The 15497-nt window shown below is 38.7% G+C and overlaps 1 protein-coding gene across 4 annotated transcripts in view; it reads left to right on the forward strand.

Annotated features, from left to right (window-relative positions):
• Nucleotides 1-15497, forward strand: part of DIAPH2 (diaphanous related formin 2) — a gene marked incomplete at its 5' end in the record, with an annotated part of 170660 nt that overhangs the window by 125980 nt on the left and 29183 nt on the right. The window lies entirely within an intron of this gene.

Consider the following 15497-nt stretch of genomic DNA (forward strand, 5'->3'; position numbering starts at 1 on the left):
TGATATAATAGCCTTTGATACAAGATTTTGTAACATCACTTATACATCTATTAGTGTGTGCATTAGCTCATCTCCTTTACCCTCTCATGGAAGTATATAATATCATAATATTGTTATTTAAAACCTATATACACACTGTACAGTGCTTTCCAGATGGAGGTCTAAAAATAACAAAGATACTACAGTTCTTCCTTAGATCTGCATTACATCCACTTCTCAATCTTTGTGATTTCTTCATTTTTTCCTTTGATTTTTTGTTGCATTGGGTATTTCTACTGTTGGCAAAGAAGATTCTATTTAAATAATTATAAGGTGAGTATATAAAATTTTACAACGCTGTCTATGTGTCTGTAATTCCATGAATATATTACTGGAGTGGAATGTCAGCCTTCCTGCATTTTTCCCTACAAATTTAAATTACAAATTAAAATAGACATACCACACTGAAATAGGGAAAATGTTCAGTCATTGTGAGGATGACTTTTTTTTTTAATTTTAAAGGGAACACATTTCTAAAATAGCATAATAGGGAACAAAGCCATTATTGCCAATGTTCCCTCAGGAGAGAGGGAAATATTTCAGCTTGGAGGGCCCCAGCATTTTCTGTTCTGTGATCAGGTTACATTGTCAGCTCACTTGCTTTGAGCTCTGTAAGAATTATGTCCAAAACACAATGGGATCGAGGACCCAAAAGGTCCTTATGACTTCAAAGAGAGGAATTTGAGTCTGAGAAAAACAGCAAATTCCATCATTACTGGGGACTGATTAAAATCCAGCAAGATGTTCAATCAACAATCTGGAAATTATTTATTTCCTTACAAAAAAACCCAAAACAAGATGAACCACCAAAAAAAACCTACCAAAAAACACCTAACTCAGAACAGGAAAATCCACGTAGATCTAATGTTTTACTCCTGAAAAAATATTTTATCATCACTGTCAGACATTCCAAAGATGACTGGCAATTTCTTTACTTGTAAAATCTGTTCCTTACAAGATGGTTTTGACGAAAGTTTATTTTATTTTGAAATCTACTTTACCAGAGTGTAAACCTTAAGGAGAGATTTACTAGGAGTTTCATTTTTTTCTCCTGATGGGTAACCATTCAGAAGGAAGCTAGAATTATGTTTATGGAGTTTTCTGAATATTTACTTTCTATTGAAATAATAGAGACACTATTACTAAGGAATATATTTCAAAAGCAGGTATCTCTTCACTGAAGGCAATCATGATTTGTTTTAAAGGAACTCATCAGTTAAGTGAACAGATATGAGTCAATTTCTGAGTTGCCCTTAAACTTCTTAGGAAAATCTCTTAAAATCTGTTGTTAAAGAATCAGAAAGTTCTGTGGCACCGAGCAAGGAGGATTTTAGGAGATGGATGAACCTGTATAAAGTAGCTTTAGCAGTTTCCTGGAATTGCATTGATAGGGCAGGAGGGGAAAGGATGGAACAGTCAAACACCAAGCAAAGCAATGGAACACAAAGCCTGTTCCAGAGGGATTGCTCCTCAGTGTAGGGAGGTGCTGTCCAAGGTCTGCAGAGCTCTGTAATTCCATGGAAATTGTATCTGTGGATATGGGAGGGAGAAGCAGAAAAGCCTTCAGTCCTTGCCTGGGTCCCTGTGGTCAGGCACTGCACCCCAGCCCTGCAGGGGCTGTCCTCTCAGTGACCACATCTTGCAAACACTTCAACATTTAAATATCCACTCAGACCTCCCTCTCTTGCCACATGTCTTTTGGGTCCTCCATCTCATGATGTTTTGAACACAAATCTTGCAGAGCTCACAGCCAGGTGAGCTGACAGTGGAACCTGATCACAGAACAGAAAATGCTGAGGCCCTCCAAGCTGAATTATTTCTCCCTCTCCTGAGGGAACACTGGCAACATTGGCTTTTTTCCCTATTATGCTATTTTAGAAACACATTCCCTTTAAAATGAAAAAAAAAAAAAAATCATCCTCACAATGCACACCTGTACAGAGTTGAGGGGAAAAAACATCCCAAAAGGCTTCAGTACACCGTGGTCCCTTGGGGTTTTTGTTTATCCAAAAGAGCAGAAAGACTGTGGGATTTTGCATTTCCCAGGAACACTTAGTGATCAGAGAGCCTCTGCAATGGTCTGCATGACTCTTTGGCACTGAAGCTTCATGTGCTATCAAGATTGTTTTTGATTTATCGCTGATGGTTTTCTAGACACAGCTCATTGCTTGCCATCCTTGGGAGGTTTTGTTCTCCAGCTCTGCAATTTCCTGGGATGTTTTCAGACCTGTTTTGCCTTTATACCTGCCCTGTTATTTCCTTTCAGGATAAATACAATAAGCTGTTGTAAATAAAAGCAGGACTTAACATTAAACAAATTATTATGGGGCAGGGGAGATGAGTAATAAAACAGAAGGCACCTTGTGTTTCTTAAGCAATTGTTCTTTTTGAAATCCCTTAGAGCAGCACAGTTTCTGTGCTGAGGCAGTTCTTCCCTTGCTTGCTGTCCAGTGCCTGATTTTGGAGCACATTTTGCCCTCCGGATGTCAGTAGAAACATCTTCCAGACAATTTTCAACTTTTGTGTATGGCTAGAATCTGTGCCTTAAAAAAACCTGTTGGTATTTTCAGGGAAGCAAAGGTTTAAACTGTTTAAAGTCTTTATACCTGGAGGTAAAATTTTATTTAAAAAAGAAATCATTTTAAAACCAACCCACAACCCAAACGAAAAAACAATGTAATCTTTATTTAGGGCCTTCAGCTGCTGGAAGTGTCCTCTGACCTTTGTCCTCATGACCGGAGTTGGTAGCAAACTCAAGAGGACAAAAATAGTTCAAATCTTGATGTGTCTGGTAATTTTTCCAAAGCACATCTCCCATGCCCTGCAATTTCTTTGCAGTTCATGTGTATTGAAGAACAAAGAGGCCAAATTCATGCTTGCATATTCATGTCTTTGTTTCAAGGAGGCTCATGGATGGTGGAAAAATGGAGAAATTATGCTAAAGCTGCCAGAAGATCAAAATATCTCAGAAATGATGCAAGAGGATTCTTTAAGGATCACTGAAGTACCAATCTGAGAGAAAAGTTCCTGCAAAATATTGATAATAAGGCAGTGTTACTCTGAGAATTACATCTATAGAAGTATAAGAGAATCTGTGGATTTTAATTGCACGTTGTCATCTTTAAACACGATGAGTGCAACTTTAGATTGCTGAGGACCTTTTAAAAATTAACTTATAAAGGAACCTTTTAGGGATAGAGGCTAGAGTACATTTGAAAAGTACTGTTTGAACAGTTTATGTTTTCTAGCATAAGATAACTTTTGTAGGGTCTAGGACTGCAGGTTTTGAATATGGCACAGCTTGTCGTAAATAAACACAAGAGCTCTTAAAATGTTTTCAGGGTTTTTTTTTTACTTCCAGGGATTAAGGAGAAATATAGTAGACTAGATTTCAAAAAGGAATTAGGAACTTCTAATTAGATTTCCTCAGACAATAACCATACAATACTTTTAGACAGAAAAGTACTTTTAAATTTGCACATATGACCAGGTTCTTGTTTGACTTCACTGATGTTCTAAGGAGTGCCATGAACTCAGATGGAAGCTGGGATCTGCTCCAGTGAGATATTCTATGATCCATTATTCCATTTTCAAAATATGAAGATGTATTCCTTCCTAAAACATATTTTCTTGTAAGTGAACAAAAGGCAGTTGAATCTTAATAGAAGCCTCTGAATACAAGAAAAAACCCAAATTGCAGCTCCAGCTATTAACAGGTTGTATTTAATACGGAAACAAGAAACACTTGTAGGAATGTTTAGAAGCAAACTCAATTATTTAATTGCAAAAGCAACAGCAAATAGGGACCGGATGTAAACGAAGTTCTGTTTTAAAGAAAAATAATACTCTTTTATCTAGAAATCAAATTAACAGCTGGTGTTTGGTACAGATTGTATCAGGAATTGAAATGCAGAGAGGGCTCTGGTTTCTCTTACTGAAAAGGGGCTCAGCAGGGTGTTTTTTTAATGTGGGTGGTGCAGTGATGTGATCTGGAGTGACAGGAGACAGGAACAGCAGCCCTGGGTATTTGAGAGCCTGGGAGATGTCAGGTGAGTGCAGCATCACCTGGAGAGGAGGAGCACGTGTGAATCTTGGTACTCAGAGCTGGAGGAGACTCAGTGCCAGGCACAGCCCACACCTGGAACTGCTCTGTGCTGCGGGAGCAGCTTTTCCATAGCTTGGAAAGGGTTTGGGTTTTTCTGCAATTCAGGGGAAGCAGGAGGCTGCAATTCCCCCTCCTCCTGTCTGTACAAATATTGATAAGTGAGGAGCAGGTTCAGAACTCGTCAACTAGACAAACTGGACAAGGACTCTCCCATCACCTTTTTTTGTCTCAAGTGCAGTTTGGAAGCACTATCTGGCCAAAAGCAGCTCCACCTCTCCCGTGTTACATTCCCTGCTCTTTTCTGAGAGCCTGATCTACAAATCAGGGCAGGCAGAGCAGGACAGAGGAGCCAAAGGCAAAGTTGCAGCCCCCAGCCTCCAAGCACAGATTTCTTCCTCTCCCTCAGCACTCCTGGCACATGTTCTCCACAGCCCATTGCAACAAGAATACCTTCATACTGCTGCAAACTGAAAGATAAACATGTTTTTTTTACTTAGAAATTACATCTTTTTTTTTTTTCTAAAAGTCTTTCTGCAATTATGATTTTAGTTTAATTTTTTACCAGATCTTTCTTACAGATGTGAATATTTTTATAATGGATTTATCTTCATGTGCAATTGCCGTTCCCCAATATTTTTTCCTTTATTTAAAAAAATGTATAAAGTACAGAAGTAATAGAAAATATGATGTTTATGGCGCTGTGTAACCTTTTGATTTCCACTTTCAATACCTTTTTTCTGTACATAGATAACTGACAAAAATCACAGAATATTCTGGGTTGGAAGGGACTTACAGGGATCATCAAATCCTAGTGTTAAGTGAATGGCCCATGCAGGGATTGACCCTTAACTTTGGTGTGTTTAGCACCCTGCTTGGACCAGCTGAGTTCATCTCCATTAAGATAGATGTATATTTTCAGTTATCTTTAAAAATGTCTGTTTTAGAAAGGGCTTCACCTCTAACAATTGGCATGAAAAGGTTGCAGTTACTATTTTTTTAAGAAGAAATCTTTCCCAACAGCTCACTGTTACTGTCTGTACTTCAGGTTAAGTGTAAATACTCCAGGCTCTGGCTTCGGCCTTTCAAAAATTACTCAATATGAATTTACTGTAATGATGGGCTAATTAGTTAAAGTTCACTGAGTCTAGCTAAACACACAGTGTTTGATTTAGAGAGATAAATCTGTGCTCTGTCAACCTTTTCAGACATAATCCTACTCCCAACATTATGTGACAGGTAGTCAGCCCGTCAGGCCCGGGGGTGTGCTGCAGCTCTTCACTCTTCACTAGTTATTTATCTCGTGGAGCAGAATTCACAACTGCCAGATGGGAAGTGGGGAGCACCAAAGGAAACGTTTCCAGCCTTCCTTTCCTCCTTTCATGCAGCAGGAAATGGTCTGGAGATGTGTCTGTAACTCACGTTGCTGTGTTTTGGGGTTTTTGGTTGCTGTAAACTCTCTCTTTGCCCTGTATATTCTGAAATATCTATATTTAGAAATGCTCTATTATAAATAAGACTCTGTTATAAATAAGACTCTGCAAGCATTTTTAACATTTTGCATTTTCAGGATATTATGCGATTCCAAAAGATGAATTTCAGAAATGTCTTCACAAATGAGGTATTCACACTTTACCAGATGAACCAAAATCCCCCAATCTTATTTGGCTAATCTGTGGCATCTCTGGATGTTATTTTATTGGAAGGAAAAGGAAAAATTTCTTTTCTTTATTGGAAGGAAAAGCATGAGTTGTTTCTGTTGTAGTTCCAGGCATCCAGAAAGATTTGCTTAAATCAGCCATTTACTGAAGACCATCCCTGTCAGTGGGGAGATAAAAGCCAGTGAAACAGGGTGATGGTCCTCAGGCTCTTGTGCTGATGGGTGAGCAGGGCCACTGGGTAAAAGCAGCATTCTTGAGAGAGCCTCAAAGCTCCAGCAGTAAAACCCTTTTTTCTCTCAGCTGCTCCAGCAGTCTGACCCAGGAAGAACTTGCTCCTCAGCCACAGATGAGAGCAATTATTTAAAAAAAATAACAACCCAAACAACAAAAGGACCCACAAATGTCATCTTGTACACAGAATTTTCTGACAATTCGTTGCAGAAATCCTGTCATTGCAGCAAATGAGTAAACTGGAAGGGGATCCTGGGAAGAGCCCTTATGGTTTAAGGAGAAAATGACACTGACTGGATTCTGGCTTGCAGTGAAAATTAACATACAGCAGTTGAATAACTGAACTGACTAATTTGTACAAACTGAAAGCTTATCCCTTAAATATTTGATGGACCTACGAGCACGTGAGAACTTTGATGGGTTGAAGTGATGTCACCAGAAGTTGTTCCCAGTTTGTGTCCCAGTGCTGCCCACTGTGTGGATACCACTAGGTGGAACCATCAACCCTCCCTTCTTGTCAGGATAAACCTCACTCACAACTCAAAGAGCCTTTTAAAAGGATGTGAGAAAAGAGTTTTTGTATTATTTTTTCGTGTTTCTGTGAGGGAAGAAATAAATTGCTGCCTGCTTGGCTGAAATTGTTTTTACTAAAATAGGCAATACAGTCTTTCCTATATGGCCACTGGGATTATGTGTACTGGCAGTAATGCAACCTCTGCGGTGTTCTTCACCTCAGAGTTTTTGGGTATGTGTCCCAGTTCCTGCCTAAAATCCCCTTTCATAGGATATAATCAGTTCTCCAAAAATTAGGCCAGGCTTTAATATAAATTTCAGTCTTGGTAGTTTTTTGAATGAGTAATATCAGTGAAGGAGAACCCTAGAAATACATTTTTTAGAATCACATTTAGTATTTATATCCTTTGATTTTCTTCTTAGCAAAAGAATAAATGGTTTTTCATTAGGGAAAACATGAATTCCAAGCAATGACTGTGTGTAGAAGACTTCTTGATTTTTTCCTAATTTACTATGTTTGCTTGCATTGTCCTGTATTGTGCATGAGTCCTTTCGTACAGTAATTAATCTTTCAGTGCTGTCACAAGGCCATGCTCACTCCGACTACAAAGCCCTGACACGTTGCTGGGAGTGGGGATCTGTTGTGAAGTGATTCAACAGCACTAAAAATAACTGCACCCTGAAACTGGGAATATCTAGGAATGGAAACAGTTTGTCATTGTGCTTTTTATTTTTTTTTTTTCATTGACAGCAGTGATTGTAGTAAAAGATAAGCAGAAAGAAGAACTTTTATAGTAAGAATAGTTTCCTATGTCTTATTTCCTCTCTTTCTTTTCTGTCTTTGGTGTAGCTAAGGGGAAGCTTTTCATCTGGGGACCCACAGAATGCAGCTGCAGACAACAGGGGGAAGAGTTTGGTGAAATTGCCACTCTACCAAACATCCATAAAGCAAAACAAAAAAATTTACATTCCCGATGACAAATCCAAGCTGAAAGTTGGCCTTGCCTGTTGTCATTCATTGCCATTCATATTTAGGAAGCAGACTGCTGTGATAATTGATTTGATGGTCCAGCTTGAGTGGAAGCACTTCTGGGCATAGCAGGCCTCAGAGATGCCAAAAAAGAAGAAAAGGTGGGAATGAAATAATGCACTACTTTCTCCTCAGAGGCATGTGGCCCAGTTTTTGAGAACAGAAAAACATGCTTTAGAAGAAGGAGGAAAAAAACTTAGTAACTCAGTAATAAGTACAAAAATGACCATATAGCCTCAGTCAGATAAAAATAGGCATTCAAAAAGAGACAATGAGTGTACATATTTTACTGATAGGTGAATAATAGGAGAATGCTGTGTAAATAATCTGATTTTTAACGGACTCTGTCCAGGGGAGTACCTTTCTTGCTTCTTTTTTTGTGTAATAACAAAAGAGGCTCCCGTTCCTCAAAACACAGACACACAAAAACACACCAAACCACCCAAAAAACAATGTTTAATTTTTTTAAGCTTTCCAAAGAGGAATTGATAGTTTGGAAGAAGAGAACAAATGCAATTATTGGGTTTGGAAAGCAATATATGTGCTTGGGTTATGTGAACTCACATTGGGTTTATTTACTTCGGGCATAGGTGATAATGGGGCTTTTCCCTGTATTTCTGGCCGTGGGGCAGTGTTCACCCACAGCCTCCTGCTGGTATGAATAACTCAGGACATTGAGTGCTAGTTGAGGGAAAAAGTAGATTAAAAAACTTTCGTATTCTGTGCTTGACCTCTTAATCACAACTGCCAGCACCCTTTCATCGATTTAAGGACCCAAACAAAACCGGATAAGATGTGAGCCATTGAAACACAAAACTGTAATCCGAACTGGTTTGTCTTTTGAGTGATGCTTATTTACTTACAAAACCGGTGTGGTCCCTCAACTTGCTGAACTCTTTGTATTCATAGCCCTGAATCTTTCATACCGGGCAAAGCAGAAGTAACTGAAACACCAGTAAAGATTGAAAAAGCAGAGCTGGATTAAGGAGCAGGAGGTTGGGAGTGTGCTGTTCCAGGTCATACGTGAATATTTCTCTCTGATTTTCATGGTTTGGAAGGGCCTATCCTGCCTCAATGAGACGATAGTTGGTGTGACCATAGAATATATTCTACAATTAGAAAAGAGTATGTAAATTTTACTAATTCATTAGGAGAATATATTTTCTTATACGTTAGGACTTTTTAAATTCCTTTTTAGTATATTGAAAGCAGAAGCTCAGAGTTTCCTAAGCCATTAAGCATCTAAAAGTGTGATAACCTGTGTGCCATGAATTCTTCTTTCTGTCTATCTACTTATTTCTAAAATTTCTTTTTAAATATCAAACCACTCCATTAAACTGATGGATAGGAAACATCACACCTGGCAGATATTTAAAGGAAATGCTGTTTGTGTATCACACCAGAAGAAAACTGCTCTGGGAAGCCTTGGTTTTGAAGTTAAGCTGAAGTTGAGGTGGGATGCTTGTCATGGTCCCAAGGGGCTCAGGTGGGGCAGCAAGGGAACAAGTGAGACTTGAAGGGTTCAAATTTGATGGGGATTGATGCAGCAATTAATAAAAGGTGGCAGCAGGAAGAAACAGCTGATGAGGGGCATGCCTGGATTAACCTGACTCTGGATCACTGATACATCACTGCTGACTTAGTCTGGATCTGCACCACAGATCAATTGTCTCTTACTCTGAAATATGTGAATTCTCCTCTGTGTTTGTTGGGAAGTGTGTTCTTCCTTCTAGGGTGTTTTGGAGACGTTTGTGACAAATGACTGTTTTCTAAGCACATAGATCTTGGTCAGTTTATCTGAGCTGGAGCTAGGAAAGTGCTTCCAGCTGAGCACACTGCAGTAAATATTATTAGACCTTGATTAAATATAATTGGAGTGATTTAGATTTTGACTGAGAATTCTTTGTGAGCCATTGTGTTGTAGTGGTAATGATTAGTAATTATTCTATTTTCAAACTGGGCAGCGTCTCCATGCTTCACTAACTGCATGCTGCTGCCTCTCAGGCAGAACCTGCACAAGGCTGAGGCCAGAGGAAATCCAGGGAGTGGCCTGTGCTGGGTGTCCCAGCTGGAGAGCTCTGCCTGCACATGGAATATTGTAGAAGCTCACTGACCCCATGTGCAGCTGCTGGCCGTGGAAGGGGGAGCCTGGCACCAAGGAATTGGGAAACTTTCTCACAACTGAGTGGATTTTCCACTCTAGTGTGTAATTTACTCAGAGCAGCACAGATAAAACCCTTATCATCCTTTGAAATACCCTTCCCCTGGGCATCTTCCTCCCTGTGGTGGTGGTTTGTGTGTTCACAGCATCATGGAAAGGCTCTGGGAGGGACCTCAAGGTCACCTCAGCCAACCTCCTGTTGAAAAAAGGATGAGAGACTGCTTCCCTGCTAAGCTGTCATGAGTATTTCTAGTGAAGAAGTTTCCATCACTTGTCTGGGAGGCCTGTGACATTTAATTGTTGTCACAGTGGGTTTGGAGGTCACCCTGAAGGAACTCTGGCCTTTTGTCCCTCATCCTAGTGCTGGCAGTGCCATCCTAAGCACCACTTGGGAGTTAAGGAATTTCTGTCCCAGTGTTGGGCTGAGCCCAATCTGACTGCCAGGTGTCAAAACACGTCAGGACAGAGCTACATGTTCTGTGACAGGTTAAATGTGCCTTCTGTGCTGTCACATTATTTTTAATAGTCATGTGCAACTGCTACATCATAAAAGCAGCCCGTCCAAAGCTCTGCTCAAAGCAAAGGAGAGATCAGCACAAAAGCACCTTATTTAAAAAGGAAGAAAGCTATAGGAAGGTGACAGCTGGAATTCCAGTGCTTAATCTGTGTAATTAAAACTACTCTAAGGAGCAAGAAAAGCAGGTTGGACTTGAGGTAGTTTTAGGAGTTAATTAGCAAGGTCTTTTTGAATATTAAGAATGCCTTTGAAGAATAAAGTTTTAAAAAACTAGTTCAGGGGTTTCAAACAGCATAAATTAAGGCAGAAACTTTTTATGCTTCCTGAAGATGCAGACAGAGTCATCCTCCCTAACCATGCCATTTCCTTCCATCAGAAGTATAATCACAGATCCTCCTCAGTGTCTGATCTTCGTAAGGATTTATTAGCTTGCTAGCAGTGCACTGGTAATTTAACTGGAAATAATATTTTACAGGAAATTTTTGCACATTCACCATTGCAAATACTGAAGTCAGTAGCTCTTAACCCATAAACTGAGTTTCTTCCTGGGCTGAGTACTGTGATAGATCACCAATATTGAAAACAGCAACCTGCATATTTCAAGGTACAGCCACAGAATTATAGAGTGCTTTGGGTTGTAAAGGAGCTTGAAAATCATCTAAACCATTCCAACCGCCCTGCCCCACCTTCCATCAGCCCAGTTTGCTCGAAGCCTTTTTTAACCTGGCCTTGAACACCCCCAGGGAGGGAGGGAGGCATCTACATCTCTTAGGGCAGCTACAGCCGGTGTCTCACCACCCTCACAGTGAAGAATTTCCTCCTAAAATCCCATCCAAGCCTGCCCTCTGGCAGTGTGAAGCCATTCCCTGTATCCTGTCACTCCCTGCTCTTGTCGCAAGTCCCCCTCCAGCTCTATTGGAGCCCCTTTAGGCCCCGGAAGGGACTCTGAGCTCTCCCAGAGCCATCTCTTCTGAAAACTGTGCCTTTTTACAAGGGAATGCAGCTGAAAATATGTCCTTACTTGTTCTCACATGGCTCTGGTGGGTTTTTATAAGCATTTGCCAAGAAATAAAACTTAAGCACACTAAAAATTTGGGGCCATATCTCTTAAAGCACATGGAGAGTATGGGCTTGTTCTGTTCATATTTTATCTGAGTTTATGCTTTGTTTTGTGAATGCACTCACTTTCACCAGGAAAAAGAGCTCTGTGTTTCTTTTACATAGCTATGTGGGCAAAATGTAGAAGATGTACTTTACTTTTGCTCACTTTTTATTAGTTTTGGTGTACTCAGCTCTTAGACAATTTCTCACCTGTGAGCTGTTTTAAACAGCTGTTACAACAGCAGAGTGCATCTTGATATGAAGCTAAATTAATTCACGTGGTTTATTACCTGTGGGTTTAGAAAGCAAATCAGCCTCAGAATTCTCTATCTACAATAAATATGTCAAAGCAAGACACACTCAGTGAATGGCAGTAAAGTTCTTACTTTAAGTGGTATCCTTAGACATGGTTTAAAGAGGAGTGCAGTGTTCTTTAGGTGTGAACTCCAGAGGAACTGTAGAATTTAATAGAACTCAGTCATTCACAAGGCATTACTTAAGTATATTTTAGCAGAACACTCCAGTCTGTTGAGCATTTAGCTTCTCAAATGTCCAGATTCAAAAAAAAAAACAAAACCAAAAAAAACAACAGGCTTCAAAACAACTTGATGAAGAGTCAAACAATCCTGCTCTGAAAAGGGAAGATGAAGGTATAAATTGGTATTTGAAGTTTTGCCTCTGCCCAGCGGTGAATTACTTAGAAGTGTTGCACTGATTGCTTCATGAATCAGTACTTATCTTACTCCTTAAAATGCATTGTTCTAGAAATTTATAAACAAAACTATCCAAAAGTAAAATGATCTGCTTCCAAGATGAGAGAGAGGGCTGTTAGGGTTCTTAATCAGACGAAACAAATGACAAAATAAAGCGAATAACAAGAGTAACAACAAAACCCAAGCTTGAAGTTCATTATAGAACAATGTAAAAATACCAGCCTTTATTGGCAATATTAAACATTATCCTTACAGCAGAGTAACTCTCCCAGCTCTGTGTTGAATGGTGCTGGTGAAGAGGCACGTTCCAGTTGTGATCTCAGCTGTGCTCGAACACCAAGGATGAGAATTTGTTAACCCTGAGAGCTGCAGCTCCAGCCCAGTTTGGCCCTACAGCTGTGCAGATTCTTCCTCAATTAAAAGGATGTTTGGCATACAGAGAAAGCCTTCGCGGTTTGTAAATGAAGTATATTGAAGAAATAGTGTCAAGCATGAAATAATTTATTCAGTTGTTCAGAGTGTTGTGAGGTTGATGGTAATACAAAAAGAAACACAACCTTGTGGTGGAGCATATGTCACGTCTTTTCTCTGTTATACTTCAGCCTCATTATTTAGGATTTTTGGATGCCTTTTCCTTGGCAATGTCTATCTCAGAGTCACAGAGAGTGACTCTGATGCTTGTGGTGTTTGTCAGTGTGCCCTTACTCCAATTCCAGCAATTTTCAGCAGGAATGATAAAGAAATGCTTCGTGGCGTGTTACACACAAGAGTACCTCAGACAGTATTTGAATGGAGCAGACAAATCTCTGAGTAAAATGCTCCATTAGCAGGGCTGATGTATTTAAGAACATATTTCAGATAACCTGTCTTTGGTGCAAATTAAAGATGTGAGAGGTAAAACACTTTTAACATAAATGCCAAAACATTTTATCCTTCAAAAACTTCCATGTCTTTTTTATCAGTCACTTCTTGATGCTGCATGAGGGGGAATGTTCAGACCTTATTTTGTCACTTTTGCTGTGCTGAAAATGTGACTAAAAGCTCTGTGTATGTATAGATATTATACATGTGTGAATCTATGTTGGATTTTATACAGACAAATACACGTGTAAGAAATTCTGTGCAGGCACCAATATTCCATGAAGCTATAAAGTTTCATACTGACTCAAAGCAGAGAGTTCAAAACTGGCTCTACATGCAGAAATAACCCAAAATGTCCAATAACTTCTGTGAGAAAGCTAAGATATAGTTTTAGTGTGTAAACATATTTTAACTGACATGTAAAGTTTCCTTTTAAGACAATCTGTACTGCCTGTAGTTTAGTGTCACCTCACCATTTATCTCTGACTCTCATAATGCTTTGAAGAAGATGTTTAAATTATAAAATGATTACTTCTTTAAATATTAGTGCAATTTGTCTTTATTCCTCATTTTCTACACAAAAAGGATCTTGCTGCTGTTTCTCTTATTTTTGCCATAAAATTTACTAAGCAGAAATGTTCGATTTGTGGCATTTTCCATTCAAGTTATTTCCCATACTTGGTAATCTGATTCAATATCAGGTTATTTGTGGACTTTAGAAACCAAACCTAAAGAAAATATCTTCCCAAATGTCATTCCTCTGTTGAGTTTATTTCTATTTTGGCTATACAGTGGTCAAGGTAATGGTAACATCTTCTAGTTGTAGTATTTAACTTTTTAAACTATGTTTTAATTTCTTTTATGGAAGCAGGGGTTTATATCCTGGGACAAGATAAAGCCCTGTTATGTGTATTAAATGTGTGCTGAGCTTGCAAGTTTTATTTCTAGTGCAAAGATGGAAATTGTCTCTTAATGTCAGACTTGTCACTGGTGAATAGTGCTATTGAGAGGAAATATTTCTATCAGCATTGGAAATATGATCGTTTGGTCAAATAGTTGTGAAGTGATGTTAATTTTAAATACCTGCCTGTCAGACCTTTATTGGGGCTCCTGAATCAAACCCTACACTCCGAGGTCTGGAGTCAGTTTTGGCAAAAAGGTTTTTGCAGGTGACGCCAACCCTTTCAGTGCTTGTTTTTCCTGTGATGAATTTCCAGGTGACAAGTTGCTGTAAAATGGGTGAGATTGTGCTGAGGAGTGTTAGCAGGTAAACAGCTTTTTATTTATAGTTAATCCAGCTTCTTTCTCTTCACCTTCTTCTACCTTTAAAAGTGGTAAGAGTCATCATTATCCCATAACTAACCCCTTCAACAACTGAATATAAAAGTAATGAGATATTTGTTTTTACAGCACAGGGGAAAACAGATACTCCTGAAGTAAGAAAATCCTTTTATCATCATGAAAACAGTTTTGTTCTATTTCACACAGCTTTAATTACTGACCTTTCTTGAATAATGTGTTACTCATAGTTTTTAAGGATGGCAAAGCATTCCAAATTTCAGTTTATCTTCAGCTCTTTTATTGACAACGTAAAGGATACAAGAGTTCACAAAATGCAGCCAGTATTTGTCTGTGAAATGTAGTTTCTTCTTCATCAGAAGATGCAAATGTCTAAAATATTTTCACTTTTTTAATATCCTCTGATACTTGGTTCTCAAATTTTTTTGCTGAATAGCATGCATATTACAAACTAAGAAACAGTAAATTAATTAAAAACAATCAAATTAAACAACTCAAAACTAATGATAATTTCTACTGCGGGTGAACAGAGAATTACTTTTGTTTTGTGTGTTTGTTTCTGGTGCTAACGTGGCTCAAAGAAACTTTCCTTTTCATAACCCAGTTTCTCCCAAGGATAAGTTTTTCTAAGGTGCAAATAAGGATTTTTGCAACTCCCAACACCTTTTCATATCCAGTGTAGGTCTGCTACTTCTAATTCTGCTACTTTTAATTTTGCTGCTTTTAATTCTGCTGCCTGAATTCCTGTATGAGTCCCAAGGCTGTCAGGAGAGGACTGTTGGCCATTTGAGTTGTTAGTCTTCACAGATAATTTTATTTACTGTTAATTATCTGCTGTTTACAGTCACATATTTGTATCTGAAAAAGATATTTTTATCTACTGGAGCTGCTTTGTTGAGAATAATTAATAATAGTTGCTTGCATATTTGACCATAAATTCTCAATATCACCTACAAGCATCGCTGAAACGAAGATTTTCTAAATAACAAAGGATAATTTTAAGTGAGTTCCTTCCTCTGATAGCCTTCATTTGTCATGGCATATCTTTCTCCAAAGTTTAGAAATAGCCAAAATAACATTTTAGTGCTTTCCTGTGTTTTGTTCTGACCTAGTGGGTGCAGCGGTGTTGGATAATGAGTTTTAGAGCTGTAGTTTCATTGGACTGTAAATCTGTAAAGAAAAAATGCTTCACATAACATTTTCAGTAGTAAAGCAGAGTTCATGATAGCAACCAAAGAATACTACTTGTGCCTTAGATTTTTATGTTTT

This window comes from Zosterops lateralis (genome assembly GCF_965231275.1).
Source record: "Zosterops lateralis genome assembly, chromosome: Z".
NCBI lineage: Eukaryota > Metazoa > Chordata > Aves > Passeriformes > Zosteropidae > Zosterops > Zosterops lateralis.